General features: G+C 40.2%; 1 pseudogene; it reads right to left on the bottom strand.

Moving 5' to 3' along the window:
* Positions 1–2,569: 2,569 nt before the first annotated feature.
* On the bottom strand, positions 2,570–13,079 carry LOC139457656 (uncharacterized; annotated as a pseudogene).
* Between the last annotated feature and the right edge of the window lie 1,663 nt (positions 13,080–14,742).

Here is a 14,742-nt window from a genome sequence, read left to right as displayed (position 1 = left end):
TACTACACTGGTACAATTCTCAGACAGAAAGAAAATGGGGAAAATACTGCACATTCAGTTAATTTGATCTTCTGAAAGGCTCTTTCAAAAGATCTACTTGAACCTCTCAGTGATGGATTGGTAGTGATGAAGGGAAATACAAACAGTATGTGTTGGTATTGTAATTGCTTTCTATCGGTTTAACTTTATAACAATTTTATTTTTGATAGCCGAATATAAGTCTAATAATAATATTTGAAAAAGCGAAAAATAATTTATTATAAGTTTGGAAATATCTGCTAAAAGCAGCGTCCATTGTAGGGTTCTCCTTATGTAATAAGCATATCAAAAACCATAAAGTCATAAACACATATGTACATCAATGCACGTTAGTCATAAAATTAATGGACATATTATCCACAAAACTAATCTGCAACTGTGCAAAAAAAATGGGTGCAAACAGTTTGAAAAACAAGACGTATACAATCAGGAGTTTGCATATTACAATGGTCAGTGTACTCGTCTCGTTCCCTCACTCACTCTTTTCGATCTGTCAATCACTCACTCACTCTTGTCTATCACTCATTCACTCTTTCTGACTCACTCGTCTCACTGATTCAGGCGCTCACCCTTCTCAATCGCTCATTCTTCAAGGACATGCTACGTGATAAATGTAAGAAATGCTTGGAGAAAGAACAAAAAAGTTATATGTGTATAAAGTGATGAAATCCAATTAATGAAAAACGGATGTTTTCGTCAGTATTTTAAAACTGTAAGTTTCAATGTAGCTTGATAACTATATTTCTGAAATAACCCGACATACTAAATATATTTAACCCGTAAATATATGTACCATGACATTCTGTAGCATTGTTGATCATACATTATTCATGTACGTCGATGTCATAAGGGTGAACGTTATTTGCTTGTCTATTGGTTGCTTTATAAAACTGTTTTGTTTTGTTTTGTTGCTGGTGAAAGCCGCACTCAGCAATATTCCAGTGACGGTGGGCAGTAAATAATCAAGTCTGCACCAGACATCATGAGCATCGATCCACGCAATTGGGATACGAGTGAGTGAGTGAGTGAGTATGGTTTTACGTCGCTTTTAGCAATATTCCAGCAATATCACGGCGGGGCTTCACACATTGTACCCATGTCGGGAATCGAAACCGGGTCTTCGGCGTTAATTGGGATACGATGAAATGCATCTACAAAGTCAGCGAGCCTGACCACCTGATCCCGTTAATTGCTCTTAGGACAAGCATAGTCGCCTAATACAAACTGAGCTGACTTAATGGGTTTGTTTATCTTTTGATCACATACACATAACACAAAACTAACATCAGTGTCTAACTGGGACGTAGCTGAGGCATTTCACAGGTCTTGGCAACTTTGGAGATATATATTGCGAAACAATTCAGTAAAGACACTGGCCCAGAGGGATCAGTTTCCATATCTGTGCTCGTAGTCCTCAGAGCCTTGGGACCTTTCCCCCGAATTAAACAGTTTGATTTAGGCGAAATATGTCCGAATTGTTCCCTTATTTCATTATGTCGCTTTGTGTACATCTGACTTTGCTCTTCATAACGTTATGGATGGGCAGGCAGACTCTACACAAACGTGACTTCGCGAAGAGCATTCGTCACCACTCGCCCCTTTCCGTAACCTGCAAGAAGACCCGTCCCACTATCGATGAATGCTGTGTGCGAAAATACGACAAGCCAATCAGAACGCGCGTATGATTTCAAGTTCTACGTCAAAGAACCCCTCAGATATAATTTTTGATTTAACATATGTCTTGAATATAAAAATATACCCAAGACACAGTTAAATGTGTTCAGTCATACTGTATAATACCTTACGTCCCGAAGTGTCTTAAATAGCATCTGGAATATATATGACCTATGGGAAATGTGCGTGAATCATTACGCAACGAGTTGACAATTGTTTAAGTTGTGTCCGTTTACGCTTAGACGGAACCCAGTCGCAAAAATGGCCACGGAGAGGGGCACGAGTCGCTATTCGGCTTGTCCCGGAATAACACGAGTTGGTCACGAATGCGCGAAGAGTAGAGTTAGAGTAGCTTCCCTTTGATGAAGTGTTGGGACCTATGGAGAAATAATATGTGTGGGCAATTTTGCCCATGTGTAATTACGCCACTATCTAAGAAACAGTTGGACTATATTGACGGTTGTCACTGCGCGATATCATTGTTGAAAGTCAGTCTGAAAACGTTTTTAGAAATTCCCCTTTCACCTTTGAATTAGTCTTTTCACAATCGAAATCGCTGCACATTGCTACTAGTTGTGAGATAAACTTCATGGACTTCATTGTATCAAAAATAACATTTTAAGATTAACATAGAACATTCCTCTTTGAGAAGTCGGGGATACGGGTGGCCGAAGCGGTAAACGTCTGAAACCCACATCACTCTGGGCTTTCATCCCACATTAAGCTGACACGCCGTGATATAACTGGAATACTGTTAAAAGCGGCGTTAAACCCAACTCACTCACTCACTCACTCTTTGCGATGTCTTCATCTTCCGTCATATCTGCATCTCTGTAACTGACGCTCCTTTGTCTTGTGAATCAGTGCCAGGAGTTGATCCAAGGACAAATTTCACAAAGTCGGTCTTTTTGTCAGGGTTGATTTGGGACATGCGTTTCCCTTTGTTCGGCTTCTCATTTTCCCTCAAGTTCTGAATTTGAGGCCTCTTCCTGGTAACGATGTACCTCTTTGCAACCCGTGAGATTCTGTTGCGGCAGACAACAAGGACAAAGATGATGATGAGCACCACGAGCAATGTAGCCACTATACCTATGATAAGGTAACCAGGTACTGATGCTGGTGTTAGAGATGTATTGGTGGAAGTGGGGATGGAGGTGGTGGAGGCTTTCACTGTGGAAGTAAAAAGGCAATTAACACTACAGTCATATAATCACACTTAAAAGCTCTAAAGACAGCACATTCTAATTGAATCGTTCAGTATGTTATTTGTCACTTCAAAGGGTGTACCCCATCTTTTATTATCTATTGTAACAGAAGTGTTCATGGAATGTGTTTTAATAGATATGTTTTTAACTGAATGTTTCAATAAATCAAATAGATCTTACAATTGGATCACAGATACGTATCATAAAGTTATGATTTTTAAATGAATATCAGTACAAGTTATACGCACTTGTAGAAGGCGATGCTGTTGCTGAAAGGACGAAAAATACATAATGTAAAAAATATCATTTTGAGAAGAGTCTACATCTATCAGTTTCTATTTATACCATTTTTTATATTTATATTTTATTGTATTCAGTTGTATTACCTGAGTTTATTAATGACAACAACATGTAAACATGTATCGATACGATATATACTTTATACATTATTAGCCAATAGAATTACAGAAAGAGTATGGGGCAACTAAATATACCCACACGTAGGCGTCGATGTTGGTGGTTTTGCAGTTGATGTCACTCCAACTACAAGGTGAAAAAAATGCTTAAATACACATTTCACCTACTTCAAACGAGGGGTGATAAGTCATAACATTGTCCAAAGGTAATTAGAACATTGTAGAGCAAGAAATTGGTACTAAACGGGTCATTTAGGTCATTCTTTGTCCTCATACTGTCCATGATGTCTTTGTGTATCAAGTCTAGTATGCATATAAACACCATTAAAAAGAAATTGGAATGGCAGGTGATCCTCCTTCAAAGGTAAACATGACTTTGGTTCATTGTTCGATTGTGTATGAGCCTCTATCTGAGATAACATAGAACCAATATATCATCGAGGTCAAAGACTCCTGTGACAGACGCATAAAAAAGTACATTTTTAAATTTTTCTGGTGTAGTCTTATCTCTTGTCCAACGTGGCTAATGGAAGTCTGGCGGCGAAAGGTAGCAAAGAAAAGGCATGTTTAATGCTGTGAAGTCCTACAGAGCTGTTTGTCGCCAGCTCGGTTTCGGTTGCCTCGATTTACGTCAGCATGCGAGAAATGAAAGAAATGAAAGTCTACACTCTGACGTTGCATGACATCACAATCTTACAGCAAGTGAACAGCGAAAACATGCCACGGCTGACGGAAGCCTAACGCAACAAAGCCATCGGCCGACTGCAATCAGGAAAATCGTCTGCAGCTGCAGCTAGGGTTTTTCCACGTAGCACCATTACAAGACTGTGGAACCGTTGTCAGGCACGTGGCTTTTCCAGGTCCGGTCGACCACGTATCACTACAGAGCACAGGACAGATCCATACGGCTACGTCACTAACGTGAAGAGCCACCACGGCCACCTCTACAACTACCGCAATACCAGGATTGCTTAGGATATCAGCCCAGACAGTGAGGAACCGTTTACGCGCTGAAGGTATTCCCACAAGACGACCAGTGCGAGTTGTCATAATAATAATACATTGACGGACCTGCATCGTCAGCTGTGATGTCAATGGTGTCAAGGACACAGAGAACAGATCACCTTCACCTTGCAAATCTACTGTTCCATGTGTGCCATATGAAACGCCTGGGTCAAAAACAATGATGCGTGCCAGCTTTGAACCATCAATTACCATCTGTTGATTGTTTATGTGATATCTAACATATACATCTAAAATCACTTTTTTGGCAGAGTATATACTTACCTATAGTTATTGTGTCATCACCAGTGCAACTTAGTTCACGATTTATGTCGTCACAGCTGAAGCTGACTTTGATGTTTCCATTATGTGCAGGTGTGACATTGAATGTTTTCATGACGACCGTGCTGTTGATGTCCACAACATGATGACTCGGAACCAGCTCCTCTTCAACACTGCCGGTGGCGAGATCGAACGCAGCCTCTTCAGTGCAGTAGTAGTTGGTGATGTTCACAGTGAGAGTCAGGCTTGTACCAGGCATCAGAGATCCATTCCTAGAGCTGCTTATTTCACACTGTGGAGGGCCTGTATATTCAAAATTAACACCGTTGGAATGCGGGTTTCATAACATTAAATGTGTCATATCAAAAGACGTTAAAAGATGGTACTTGTTGTTACCCTGACTGGCGCTCGGCATTAAGGGGCTAAAACAAGGACTGGTCGACTCGGAGTCAGTATACTGTGTCTGAGTGGGGTATTAATGTTAAACTGCGGCATGGTGTCTCAGTGAGCTAGCACTATAAGTCGGCATCAGTCCGGACTAGTACAAGCAGCCACACACACACGCACACACGTCGCTATGTAAGTGCAAAAACCTTGGACGCGACGTTAAACCCAATTTCACCTCACCTTCATAACATTAAAAAGCAGGCGGGTACCGGAAGTGTTTATTATGATGTATAAGGTTGTCATATTCCACCCATCCTTCCCATTTAAATATATTTCATTAAATTGAATCATTAGTATTATTGTATCACCCGAGGGCAGCAGCTTCCTTAACCAAAGGGGCAGTTAATACTTAACTCAAGGAAGCATGTATACGTATAAAAGAATCACAAAAAGAATATATTAAGTAACCTACTTAAGACGTGCCTTTTTGCATCATTCTAATCGACTTACGAATGACATTTTCACAAAATGTGCATTCTCTACAAAGGCAATTGCATGCACCATCAGTAAATGAACGTTTATGATTGAGGACGTTTTCAGGGCATTATTATAATTTTCTCTTTATTCATCGTGATGAGAAAAGTGCCACGAAATGTAGCAGATTTAGCAGCACTTCGACATCAAATTAATATTTTACGATTGATTTCCACAGAACATCGATCGTTACAAACTACTCAAAACGACATATAAACTGTTGTCGATTTAACCACTTCTACTTACTCTTGAGTAGTTTCATCACTCCTTGACAAGTAAGATTATAAGTTGTGTCAGCACAAGTAAAGTCTAGTTTGACATTTCCAAGCCTCTTCAGTGTCACGTTGAAGGTGGTGTTGAGGTCGAGGTCAGTGACATCGGCAACTGTGTTGTTCTTCAACAACACATCGGGTACCTCACGGCCAGTGGTAAGATCAAACTGTGCCTGTTTGGAGCAGTAGTAACCCCGTATGCTTACGTCGAGGGTCAGCATCGAATTTGGTTCAAGGGAATCAGGGGCTTGAGAGCTGGTGATGTTGCAGCTTGGAAGTCCTATTGATAAAAAGAAAGGAAAAATAACGTCAACATAACGCCTGTTTTGTTAGTCTCACACAACACCCGCATCGTTCCGTAATAATTATAATGTAACGAAAAGAGGGCATCCATTAAGTAGATTTGGGTATCCAAGTATATTTTATTAATCAGTTATAACTTGGCTGATATATTCGAAATGCCATGTGCCAAATGAATTTTATTTGGTTTGAAAAACATAAAGAGGCTGAGATTTGATCAATTATTATATGATGCTAATTAAGAATAATATTTAGTTATATTTCACTTGACATTTTCTATATCAGTCCCTGTAAATAAAAAAACCCGATGACTTCATGCATACTAACCTGCGGCATCTAAATTACATGCAGACGTAGTTGCGATCTCAGAGGAATTAGTAATTCTCCACGTTCCCACATCTATAGGTGCAACGCTTTGTATCATGAGCGTTGTTGTGTTCCCACCATTTGTCAGGGTTGCATCATAACCAGCTGTAGGACTGCAATTTGGAGTGCACGTGACGACATACTGTCCTTCTGGGCGTCTCCAAACGTACTTTGCATACGGTATCTCTGCGGATATGTTGTATTCTCCACCAAGATGGGCGATTTCCTGGCATGGCCTATCCGTCGATACTACAACCAAAATAAGCAATTATTACCGATGCATGATTTCATCCGATTTATGTTTTCAGTCATACAACTAACAAGATTAAAATACATATTAATAAGATTAACACAACGGTAAGGAAAATTACCGCTGGAGAGTGTTGGGTTATGGGCCGGGAAGGCGAAAATCAATCCCTCAGAGTTAGAAATTACGTTCGCCTTCCCGGTCATCACAAAAATTCTTATCATGGCAGATGATCGCCTTCCCGGTACTTGTTAATTACAAAGAAAACACCAATGAAATGAGGACACTATTTAATCTGGGCAACAAAGTCAATATATAAAAAGTATAGTATAACATATCATATATCATGCATGTATTTGAAGATGTATATAGACATACATTTTATCATTTATGTAATAATTCCGTTCATTCCCAGTGCAGTAGATCTGCCACATCGTCAGTGTAGACAATGTTGTCGTCAATTGGTTCAACAGATCTTCTTTCAAGGCACGGAGTCTAGAGTCAATCACTCGGTATTTTCTCTTCCGAGCAGGTGCTCTTGGGTGAGCGCCTAGCTGCTCAACCCTCACTTCTGTTAGAGATGGTTCACGTTTCAGAAGATTTTTCCGTCTCACGAGTTCAATGGAAGTTGGTAATCACATTCTCTAAGTTCAATTTTTTTTTATCTCTTTCTTCACTTTTCCGTCTCACAACACCCCAGTGTCCTCAATGTATAAGTGTCCGTTGTATACATAACGAGGAAACACATCACTGATCTTTTCATTCGCCTTCCCGGTCCCCAGTCCCTTACCCCTCCATTCGCCTTTCCGGTACTACTGGTAAATAGATTTTCGACTTCCCGGCCCGACACCGAGTGTTGACAAGTAACGGTAAACTTTATCATCAGCCATCGACCAAGTCACCCGGGCCTTCGGCATGACGAGCAAACGCTTTTTAACCACTAGGCTACCTCACCGCCCACAATACATGAAGTACATGTACAATGTATCTCTAGGGACAATTCATAATGTACTAAATGTTTTTATAATTTCTTCAGGCACTGGGTTTATTGCTTTTGACAAAGTATAATGAGTTGTGCTTTTTTCAGCGATTTCTTATGAAATATTTATTCGTTGTAAGTATAGGAGAGACTTTCACAATAAATTATGATCGCACTGTGAAAATGTTGCTGACCCGTGAAGATCCGGGGTAGAATAGGTCTTCAGCAACCAGAGCTTGTGGCTATGCGTGTCGTAAGAGGCGACTAACGGGATCGGGTGGTCAGGCTCGCCAACAGGTCCAGTCTGGTCCAGACTCGATTATTTAGACCGCCGTCAAATAGCTGGAGTATTGCTGAGTGCGGCGTTTAACAACAATGAACAAACAAACAAACTAAAAAGTTGCCTTACCCGGCAGAAACTCTGCTGACCACAAAGCGATGCTACCAATCAGTACGATCCCGAAAGTCGACATATTCTTGTTCAAGATCAGCTGGAACGAAATACAGATACTAGTATAAGATGAGTAAGTGACGTTGAATTTAAGGGCGTTCAGAAAATGTTTCAGCCAGCCATATAGCGACAAAGTTTCAGCAAATAGTGACACAGTGGGTGACGTAAAAGTTAAGGGCGCCAAGACAATGTTTCAACCAGGCTTATAGCGACATTGTTTCAGCAAATAGTGACGCAGTGGGTGACGTAGAAGTTAAGGGCGCCAAGACAATGTTTCAGCCAGCCATATAGCAACAGTGTTTCAGCAAATAGTGACACAGTGGGTGGCGTATATGTTGAAGTTAAGGACGCCAAGACAATGTTTCAGCCAGCCGCATAGCAACAGTGTTTCAGCAAATAGTGACACATAGGGTGACTTAGAAGTTCAGGGGGCAAAGACAATGTTTCAACCAACCATATAGCGACATTGTTTCAGCAAATAGTGACACAGTGGGTGACGAATACGTAGAAGTTAAGGACGCCAAGACAATGTTTCAACCAGCCATATAGCGACATTGTTTCAGCCATTTGGCGTCAGTGTATTCATTGAGAGACATATCTTTGCATATATAATTATTCATAACATTGCAGATAGATATGATGTCTCTAATTAATGTTTTTCAATGTTATATTTGCGTAGAAATATTTATGTTCCCCAATCACAAATGGAGACTGATCAGCACGGTCAAACCATTGTTGGATAGACGTCACGTGAAACAGTCTGTGATGACACGAACAACGGATGACATCATCTTTGGAGGTGAGGTGAGATGAAATGGGGTTTAACGTCGCGTCTAAGATTATTGCACTGATATAGCGATGTGTGTGTGTGTGTGTGTGTGTGTGTGTGTGTGTGTGTGTGTGTGTGTGTGTGTCTGCTTGTACTACTCCGGACTAATGCCAACACAGATACCAAGCCGCAGTGTAACACTCAGACACAAATTTACTGACTCCTAGCCGACCAGTTCTTGTTTTTGCCCCTTTATGTCGAGCGCCAGGCAGGGTAACAACAAGTACCATCTCTTTGCTTTTTGGGGGTATGACGCAGTCGAACCACGGACAACGCTCTACCACAAAACCGCGGAGGCGGTCTCGTATTTAGAGAATAACCTAAGCGCTACGAGGAATTATGTATCATTTTTTTCCGGATTAATTCATTTAAAAATCTAGCATGTTCCGAGCCAAGGCTCTTTCTGTGTAAATGTAGAATAATGTGGATATCCTGATCACAAGTAGAGACATCAACATTGTATACATCATTAAGAATTAGTTTATATGTTATTTCTTGCATTATTTACCGTAAAGCTTCTGCATGACATGACACTACTATGGGCTTCTTCGTAAATAAGGGGGCACGGGTGGCCCAGTCGTCTTAAGCGTCTCAATTCGCTGTGCAGAGTTGCGACCCTTGAGCGCGCCAGAAACCTATGATTGTGGGTTCGAATCCCGGTTCGCTCCAATTATGTTTCTAGGTTTGTCAGCACCATACCCGTGCTCGTGGGTTTCACCGAAGTGGTAAACATCTAAGACCTGCATCACTTCGGGCTTTCCTCCCACATTAAGCTGGCATGCCGTGATATAACTGTATTTCTGTTAAATGCGGCGTTAAACCCAACTCACTCACTCACTCACACACTCTTTGCAAAAAAAGAAACCAACACAGCCATTGTAACAAAGTAGTCAATCAACATGAAGCAGAACATAAAACACTCAGTGAAACCAACTGTACGCCCAACTCAACTTGTTTCCCTGTACGTGATATACACACATGCGATTTTAAAATTATGTAATCGTTGCATTCAGGAAGAGATCCTGGCACATTAAGGCAAACATACGTTAGACATTTCGGAGGAATGTGTCAGCTTGATCGACTGTACAAACGATACGTTTGCAAATATGAGATAAAACGAATTGTTCATCATGATCTAACCGGAATCTAACAGTGAAAGTGTTCCGGGCATGCTCTCCCGGTTATTGTTATGGGGAGCGGGGTAGCTCAGTGGTTTAGGTGTAAGATCGTCAAAGACGACTGGGCCACACATGCCCATCATTCGAAATTGCGCTTTGGTTCTGTATTATTCAGTCTATTGTACCACAAGATCACTTTTTGAAGCTTTAACAAATATCAAACTTATTATGACAGCCGTTAGACAAATATTAATAGATGCCTCCATGACAACACTGAAGTCTAGGGGTGACTGTCAAGTAATTATGGTTCATAGAATTAAGTGTAACACGACACTGATGTTATATTTTTTTATTTTTTTTTTGTAATATTTTTTTTATTCAGGGTTTAGAATACATTGTACACTATATAATGCATATTAATACATTTAACTGTTGGCACATCATTTGTAATGTGATGATTGATATTACCAGTGGTAATAAATGATTTACTGCATAATATATATGTATCACATGATGGAATCCCTTTTTTTATCATAAAAACACAACAGCCATTCACACTTCTCATACAGACACCATTTACACGCTTTCACACAGGGACGCCACAAGCATTCTCATACACACACACATATATTCTCAAAGAGAGATCTCAAACCTCAAATCAGTGGTTTCAGTTTATACTTTTAATATTTAACTTTTTTTCATCGATGTTTACAATAGTTGCTTTAACTAATCATCGATGTAATTGGCATGGGCAACTACAGTGCATCGATATCTTCATAAATTGTTACAACCCTACTGGGAAAGTACACCATCCTCCAACAGTTTCATTTTCCTGTAACGCCATTTCATCCAGTTCAAGTTGTTCACTTGCAGGAACGTGTTGCAGAACGTGGACTTGGCAGCTTATAATGTAAATTCAACTACTTGTGGCTACCAACCCATTGGAGACCCGTGAAGATTCCGGGGTACAATAGGTCTTCGGAAACCCATTCTTGCCATAAAAGGTGACTATGCTTGTCCTAAAAGGCGACTAACGGGATCGGGTGGTCAGGCTCGCTGACTCGGTTGATGCATGTCATCGATCCCAATTGCGCGGATCGATGCTCATGATGTCAATCACTGGATTGTCTGGTCCAGACTCGATTATTTACAGACCGCCGTCATATAGCTGGAATATTGCTGAGTGCGGCGTTAAACAACAAACAAACAAACAAAACCAACCAATTGGGCACATAATCACAGGACTTATCTATTGTTGACATGAACAATTTTCGTTAGTGATTCAAATATAGACGAAATTATCCAGAGCAATCTCCAAACAATTTGGATCACATCTTCAAAGTCTTTATGGATGCAGTCAAGGCATATGCCAAAAATGGGCCTAAAAAGAAGAGGAGCCTTTTGAATGGCATTCATAAGTGCACAAACTTTAACATATAATTGAAACAAACCCATTCTGTGCCAGCCAGTTGTCTGCATGGAAAGTACATAGTTGTTCCTACGAACAAGGCCTCAAATAGCATAACCATTATGAGTAAACAGCACCACACCAAAGAACCTGGTGTAAGTGGCACATCAAATAATCGCACATATAAAACCAGTATGTTAACTGAGGAAGAAATCTGTCAATACTAATCAGTGATATCAACCTCTGGCTTGATTCTAAACGCTGAAGGCCCATTCCCTTGTTTTTCCTGACAGACTTGTACTTGTACTTGAAAGCTCCATAAAAGTCCGTACAGAGATATATTGCTGGGTCCAGCAAATCCCTGTCTCAAAGATTAACCATAGTCCTTAAAACAGTCAAAAGAGGACTTTCTTTTTATTCAAGGACTTTCACAAAAACATTCGACATTTAGTAGTCTAGATCACGTAATTTGTGTACCCCTCAGACACGTGTAAATTGGCACGGCTCCCATGGCCGAATACTATGCACACATAATGCACTTTAGAGAGTGGTCAAATGTCACATGTCTATAAGGCATGTTTCCAAAAGTGTTTTGTAATGTTATCATTTGTATTCAAAATATATGTCATCATCAAACCAGTCATCATTGCGACCATATCGTCATCAAAAACATCCGCCATCAACCATATTCAGTTCTGTTGTCGGCTGCCATATTTTATGGATCATAAGTAGGCTATTGTTGTTTCCATACATCTTTTGTGAGAAAAAATTGAACTTAAAAGAGGTATCAATCGGAAATGATACCTCTTTTTAACCAATCAGAATCAACGATTCTTCAATGTCATGGTAGAATTCAAATTTAACAGCCAGGCTACGCCGCTTCCTCACATATCCCGAGATCCATTGGATTTTGTACCATCATCTTCACTTTTTAAAATACCTTTAACTACAGTTACGGGGCAGCGTGTAATTAAATGACAAAAACCATCTCACTTCACTGTTAAAAATCATGTGTTTTAGTCGTACAAGGATCCGGGATGTGAATCCCACACAGATCCCAAATTCGCTGAGATTACTACTATCTTTGGTCTGCCAGTACAGATTTAGTGGGTTTCACCAAAGTGGTAGACATTTCCGAATTGGGTCGTTTAGGCTTTCGCCTCGCACTAATCTAACATCACACAGTGGAATTATCAAATTGTTCAAAACGGCGTGAAACCAAACTCCTACATTCAACATCCCGTATTGATGGGATTGAAATTGTGAAGAAAACAGCCCACGTGTAACTAAGAAGTGTGGCCATTGTGGAGACGAACCTAGAAGCAATCAGGTCGTACTTGGGACTCTAACAAACGGCCTCAGTTTCCTAGCACGCATAGGGGACGCAACTCCGGAGAAGTTGTGACCACGTAACAATGTACTTGAGGAAGAGTTTCAGACATCAGACATTGTGCAGGTCGGCACACTTATCTAGAAACTGAGAAAGAAAATGAAAAACCAGCATACCTGATAGATGATCAGATTAGTGAACCTGGTCAATGTGGACCCTCGGGAAAACAAACAAGAAAACAGGTACTTCACGAACACGTCTTTCCAGTATGGTATTGAACAACTCGACTACACACAACGCGGAAACCTTCGATAAGGATCGCATTAGAATGACAACAACAGGTTTACACAAGAATATCACAACATTCACGACCGCATAATTCATGTTGTATTGTCCTCAAGTCGCCATTTACATTCACGTGGGTCAGTATCTTGAGGAAAATTGCAAGTGTGACCACGAGCTGCAATTTACATACATTTTCAGGGAAAAGACGTACCTGTACAATTAGCAGAGCCATAGTCGATTGATGAATATCAGAACATTCATTTAGTGCTGCAATCTACATACAGTTTCGGTGAACAAAAGCAATAGAGAAATCATATGATCGACATCAGAAACATTAGATGAAATGGAGTTAAATGTCGCATTCAAGATTATTGCACTTGGATACCTTGTCGCAGATTGACATGGATACCCCACTCGGACACAGAAAATTGACTCCGAGCAGAACAGTCCTTGTTTATACCCTCCCCTTAATGCGAGAGACAGATAGGGAATCAAGTCTTTTTACATATTAAACATGGATCGAACTTCTGGCATTCCTCTCTCCGGGTATACACTGTCATGTAGGCCACTGAGATGGTCTTCCAACATGAGTGACAATTAAATTCCTTCAATTTTCCCAGTACTAATTCGTCTTATCGAGGGGTGTTGCAACTTGGTTCAGTGGAGGGATTTTTAATCAACAGTACCTGTTGTATTGGTGCACATCCTGTTTGCTCAATACACGTTTTAATCCGGAAGTTTAACATCACAGTCAAGGAGATTTGATGTATCTTAAATATTAGTTGTATGATGTTACGAAATGTAAATTGTCATAAATTTATTCGAATGTTGTTTGTAGCACTGGGACTGAACACATTTGGAATGATAAAATTGGAAACATTGACAAAGATTCCGCTTTTGACTGCAATGTAATGTTGAAACATACGTCAAAGGACACTCCGATGTTGTGTTGATTGGGTGATGTCGTAATCTAAACCTTTACTGATTTCTAAATGTTTGTAAACCAGGTGTTTACAATTGTTCTGATTGATGCAGACGGTGGCCAAGTACGGTTTTGATAATACATCACATAGAGCCTGGTGATAGTATCATGCACCCTGGTGGAAAGAGCTGTTAAGAATTGTGCAAATGCTTGGCACAGTCACGTATTCACAAGGCATTGAAACCTTAAGACAAGGAATGGACAACAACGTAAAACAGGAAAACAACGACTTTATAGATTAGTTCGACGAAAAACCTTGTGTGGAAGACAAAGGAATTTAGTCTCCTGCTTAGAACATAGGAGAAATAGACAAATTAATATTCACACCAAGACTAATAGTGACTCCAAAACCTGCGATACATGTGTTTGATGTCACCATTATAAACATCGAATGTGCATGTGATTGAGTAACTTTTCGTCAACATTAACGAACATGTATATAGGGCATGTCTGTTCATAAAAAGGCCCACTGACATTATGATAAAGTTGTTGTTTTTTTGTTTTAAATTTTTATTCAGTCATATACACAGGATACATATGCACTCGGAAAGCAATACAGCTATATGAATACAGGTTCTTCTCAAAAGGATATGGTACAGAGGAGGCCTAAGGCATAATCCACATCATGGTACAGAT

Source organism: Haliotis cracherodii, unplaced genomic scaffold, assembly GCF_022045235.1.
Source record: "Haliotis cracherodii isolate W230 unplaced genomic scaffold, xgHalCrac1.p SCAF_12, whole genome shotgun sequence".
Lineage (NCBI taxonomy): Eukaryota > Metazoa > Mollusca > Gastropoda > Lepetellida > Haliotidae > Haliotis > Haliotis cracherodii.
Note: the sequence above shows the minus strand (reverse complement) of the source record. Positions and strands in the feature narration are given on the sequence as shown.